Source organism: Miscanthus floridulus, chromosome 14 (genome assembly GCF_019320115.1).
Source record: "Miscanthus floridulus cultivar M001 chromosome 14, ASM1932011v1, whole genome shotgun sequence".
Lineage (NCBI taxonomy): Eukaryota > Viridiplantae > Streptophyta > Magnoliopsida > Poales > Poaceae > Miscanthus > Miscanthus floridulus.
Window position 1 is genome coordinate 29,803,819 of NC_089593.1, and position 6,113 is coordinate 29,809,931.

Here is a 6,113-nt window from a genome sequence, read left to right on the forward strand (position 1 = left end):
CCTAGACAACTTGGAGCAGCGGAGGAGCATTGGCACGAGTTAGTGGTTGTTCGTGGCCGTCTCCCGGTGATTTGTGAGGGGTCTTGTACCATCCCCGGTGGAGAGCTGAAAGGTAACTCTAGTAAATTGCTCGTGTCATTGAGTTACCTCACTTGTGGTAGGTTCTTACGGCGCCAAGTGTTGGCTAGGTGTGTGATACATATTAGCTGCCAAACCACCAAGTGTTGGTTGACACAATGGGGACTAGCGTGCCGGCAAGCACATGAACCTCTAGAGAAAAATCTTTGTGTCCATTGTGATTGGAATTCTCCCGGTGATTGAATTGGCTTTCATATTGTGATTAGTTCAATCCTCGACGCAGTGGTATAATCACCCTACTCATTTCCTTACATTCTTTGCAAACTAGTTGTGTAGCAAGCTCTTTAGTGTAGCTAGTTTTGAGAGTTTGCTTGCTAGTTTAGTTTCACCTAGTCGAGCTCTTTAGTGTAGCTTGTTTGAGAGCTCTTAGTGAGTAGTGACTTAGCCTCTTGTGTGCCTAGAGATTGTAGCAACTAGAATTATTGGAGTAGGTGGCTTGCAACCCTTGTAGAGCTAGAGCAAAATTGCATTTCGCCGTTTAGTGTACTAACAATTTGTTCTAGTGATCTTGTAGAGTTTTATAGGCTATTCACCCCTCTAGCCATATTAGGACCTTTCAAGTGGTATCGGAGCCGTGGTCACCATTTGATTAAAGGCTTAATAATCTCGATGTCAAAAGATGGCTCAAATAGTATTCAACCATGTTGGAGGCAAACCACCACACTTTGATGGCACATGCTATGGTGATTGGAAGAGAAAGATGAGGATGTATTTGGGTTCAATCAATGACAAGGTGTGGGATGTGACCGAAAATGACTATGTGATTCTTGATCCCACCAATCCTACCCCAAGAGAGCTAGAGAACAAGCAATGCAACACAATGGCACTTAACATCATCTACAATGCCATTGATTCAAAGGTGTTTGAGCAAATTAAGGATCTTGATAGAGCTAGTGAAGTGTGAAAAAGGTTGGAAGAGACCTATGAGGGCACACCGGTGGTCAAGAGTGCCAAACTATACATTCTCAAGGACAAGTTGACAAGCTTCAAGATGAAGGATGATGAGAGTATTTTGAGGATGTTCTATAGGCTCTAAGTGATTGTGAATGACTTGAAGGCACTGGGTGAGAAGATCAATGATGATGATGTCCCTTATCGGTTCTTGATGTGCTTACCTCCAAGATTTGAGACATTGGGATTGATCATCATTAGAGGAGGATTGAAGCAACTAACCCCCCAAAAAGTACTAGGTGATGTCATGATACAAGAGACATACCATTTGGAAAGGGAAGGGGTTGATCAAGATGAGAAGAAGGATGAAGACAAGAAGAAGAAGAAGAGTGTAGCATTCAAGGCTAGCTCATAATCCAAGAACAAGGGCAAGTCCAAGAAAGAAGAATCAAGTAAGGATAAGATGCTAGTGACATTAATGATGAGGCCATGGCTCTCTTTGTGCGCAAATTTGGTAAGTTCATGAAGAAGAAGGGATATGGTGCAAGGAAGAGAAGAGACAACAACAAGAGCAAAGATTATGTGAGAAGATGCTATAATTGCAAGAGCAAGGATCATGTTGTAGCAGATTGTCCCTACAATAGTGACAATGATGAGGATGAGAAGAAGAAGGAAAAGAAGGAGAAGAAAGAAAGAAGGAGAAGAAGATGACATTCCAAAAGAAGAAGGGTGGAGGCTATGTGGTGACATGGGATAGTGATGGGTCATCAGAGGATAGTGACTCTAGTGATGATGACAAGAAGTCCAAGAAGAAGGCACTTGCAAGCATCGCTATCAACAACAAGCCTTCTCTCTTCCACACTCTATCATGCTTCGTGGCTAAGTCTACCAAGGTCAATTACAAAGCCGGAGGAAGGCATTGGGTGCTTGATAGTGGGTGCACACAACACATGACCGGTGATTCAAGAATGTTCAATTCAATCAACACAAATGATAGTAATGGGGTTGATAGTATAACATTTGGTGATAATGGCGAAGGAAAGGTCAAAGGGCTTGGTAAGATTACAATATCCAATGACTTGAGCATTTTCAATGTGCTACTTGTAGAGAGCTTAAACTTCAATCTATTATCGGTAGTTCTATTGTGTGATCTTGGCTTGAAGTGCATATTTGGTGTGAATGATGTAGAGATCATAAGGGTAGATGGCTCTAACTTGATATTCAAAGGATTTAGATATGAGAATCTATACTTAGTTGATTTCAATGCTAATGGAGCTTAATTGTCAACATGTTTGCTCACTAAGTCTAGCATGGGTTGGTTATGACATAGAAGGCTTGGTCATATTGAAATGAAACAATTGAACAAATTTATTAAGCATGATCTAGTAAGGGGATTGAAAGATGTCACATTTGAGAAGGATAAGCTATGTAGTGCATGTTAAGCTGAAAAGCAAGTTGGCAATACACATCTTAAGAAGAGCATGATGAGCACATCTAAGGTATTTGAGTTATTACACATGGACTTATTTGGACCAACCACATACACTAGCTTTGGTGGAAACAAATATGGATTTGTGATAGTGGATGATTTCACTCTGAAAGGATCAAGATGACCAAGAGGGGGGAGGTGAATTGGGCTAATTCTAAAATTCTTGCAATAATTAAATCCTAAGGTTAGCCCACTTCACCCCTTGTGCCTAGAAAGTGTTTCTATTGTTCTACCACATAAAAGTTTAGCAACCTATGTTCCAATACTACTCTAGCATGGCAATTCTATGAATGTAAAGACAAAAATTGAATTGCTCAAAGTAAATGCTTAAAGTAAAGAGAGAAGGAGGAACGCGGTGATGTTTTGCCGAGGTATTGGAGAGTCACCACTCCCCACTAGTCCTCGTTGGCGCACCCGCACAAGGGTGTATCGCCACTCCCCACTAGTCCTCGTTGGAGCACCCGCGCAAGGATGTAGCTCCCTCTTGATCTGTGCAAGGATCAAGTGCTCTCTACGGGTTGATTCTTCGACACTCCGTCGCGGTGAATCACCCACAACCGCTCACAACTTGAGTTGGGTCATCCATAAGCTCTCCGGATGATCACCAAGCTCCCAATCACCACCAAGCCGTCTAGGTGATGGCGATCACCAAGAGTAACAAGCACGAACACTCACTTGACCATGACAAGCCTAATGAGAAGGGTGGATGCACACTTTGCTATTCTTGCTTTCACTAATGAGGTCTCTCTTTTGGATTCTCAAATCTCAATTACCTCACTAGGACCTTGCTCTTCTTGGCACTCACAAGGGTGTTTCTCAGCTGTTGGAATGAGCAAAAGTACCCCCTCACACGAATGGAGAAAGTATTTATACACCCACGTTCAAAATGAACCGTTATGTGCCACTGCGGGGTGACCAGACGCTTCGGTCAGCTCACCCGCCACTACGCAGTTTAAGTTGTGACCGGACACTAGCCAGCGTCCGGTCAGCACTGACTGGACACGTCCGGTCACAAAAACTACCTTCTGGAACCTTACTGATGTTGACCGAACACTAGAACCCAGCGTTCGGTCAGTAGCCGGAACCTGACCAGCGTCCGGTCAGCACTGACCGGACGCGTCCGATCAGGATTCTCCCTCTCTGGAACCTTACTGGAGTTGACCAGATGTTGGCGCCCAGCGTCCGGTCACTCACCTCTCAATGTCCGGTCGCAACCATACAACTTCACCTTGATCAAATGAACTGACCGGACTCTGCGTCAGCGTCTAGTCACACCGGAACTAGCGTCCGGTCAACATTTGACCCTCCATTCACTTCCAACTCGCAATCATATGTGAATGAAGTTTGCTCCAATTGATCTAAGGGCTTTTTAGGAGCTACCTAGTGCTAGATTTGACAAGTGTGCACCACACCTAACCCACTAGACTCACCTAGGTCAAGCTACCTGTCCATACCCCCTTAATAGTACGGTCAAAGGAAAAAACAAAGTCCTAAACTACTCTAAGTGTCTCCTCAACACCAAATGACACTTAGAACTAGTCCATCCTTAACCTTGTCGTCCATCCTTTGAAAACCAAAACGATTTCCATCGTAGGAGCATGACAACCATGATTGCCTAATCAATCTCCGTTACCATGACCTAACTTAATTGCCTCTGCAAAACACATGTTAGTCACAGTAATCTCATATTGTCATTAATCACCGAAACCCAACTAGGGGTCTAGATGCTTTCAATCTCCCGCTTTTTGGTGATTGATGACAATACCACCTCGAGTATGCGAAAGAGTTGAGGTTTTTAACATGCTTGGTTCATATAAGCTTTTGACAATAAGAACAAAAGAGTTAGGCAAGCTTATATGACCTAAGCCAACATGATGTACTCAATAGATATGAAATAAGCGTGAGTACAATAAATAAAGCTCATTTGCATCGGAGTAAAACATAGAAGCAAAGCAAATGAGCATAACCAAGTGATATGACATATAAATAATTCAAAGTAGAGAGCACACATGTCACATATCACATAAATATCACATCACGTTGATACCACTATCACATAAATATAGTTCGATGCATGAAATTAAACATGAATGCATAATAGTGTATCACACATAAAAATCCAAATATAATAGATAAGCTAATAGATAAGCCCTCCCCCCTAAATATGTCGCTTCCCCTAAGTCTAACATACTCGATCCCTCTCCCCCTTTGGCATCAAACACCAAAACCTAAGGGTCGGTCGGTGGGGCTGCAGCGGACGAGTCAGGCGCTGAGGTGGGAGGAGCGAGCTAGAACTGTGTGCCATCATCATCTGATCCTGAGCTTTGAGCAGTCTGACCCTCTATCGCTAGAAATGAAGTAGAAGCAGTCTAGGTCTGCTATGGGACTGGTGCTGCCTGTGATGATGCAGGTATCAATGGAGCAGCTGGCTCTGATGATGCAACTGATGAAGGGAGCGTCTCTGTAGTCCCTATGATAGGAGCAACTATCGAAGGACCAGGGACATGTAGATCTAGCGGTGTCGGCTGCCCTATCAACTTGCTGAAGGTAGCACCAAGGCTCCTGGAAATAGGGGTATCTATCACAAGTACTGAGGAGATCTGAGCTGGTGTGAAGCCCGTATGAAGAGGTGTGAACTACGGGGCTAGCACTGGCAAAGCAAACCACTAGGGCACCTGCTCTGTAGGTGAAGGAAACTATGACACTAGCAGTCCCTGACTCTAAAGCCCACTGGGCTATATAGATGGAGTCATAGAAGTGATGGCAGGCTGACCAAGCTAGGGTGAAGGCTGTGGCGATGGAGCTCCAATGGCAGTAACAACATGCTGCATAAACCCAAGTAACTACTGCTATATAAGGAGATGCTACTGCTGCATAGCCTGCTGCTGCTGCTGGATAGCCTGCTGCTGATGCTAAAACTCGTCTTGTCTAGCCTATACCTGTGCAAGTGCAGCTGCTGTCTCTTGGGCCGGACGAGCCTAATCCTGCCTCATCTGCTCAAGTATAGCAAGGAGAGCGGGGTCTGTCTGTGGTGCAGGTGGAGCTGAACTAGAGCTACCGGCCTCACCATCATGTCGTCAAGGAGGCATGCGAGGGACATCCTGATAATCATCATCTATGCTGTCACTGGGTTTGCTCTCGACCATACCCTCCTGCTGAGCATCAAGCTCCTCCTCCTCTATAGCTGCTATGCCCCTGATGGTCTCATCCTGTTGGGCTGCAGACTCTGGCACCTCTGGGCGATGGCTTGGCTAGCTAGGTGTCCTCACTGCACTATGGTAGAGAATCTAAGTCAAGTTAGATGCAGGGAACTCTATAGTAGCACCACTATACTCTACCAGCATCTCTAGAGGCCTCACTGTGACTGCCCTATAAATCAAAAAAGTAATCTAGTGAGCATAGGGCAACTATCGGTGACCTCTGAATCTCTCTACAAGGGTATCCTCCATCTCCAATAGAATAAGATCCCAAATGTCAAACACAGTCTGCTACATCAGAGAGTTTAATAGCCATAGCTAAATGCGAGTCAAGCCCTCGTGATATCCCATCTTTGGGAGCAGGGTCCTCCTCATGATAGCATCTAATAGTCTTGCTG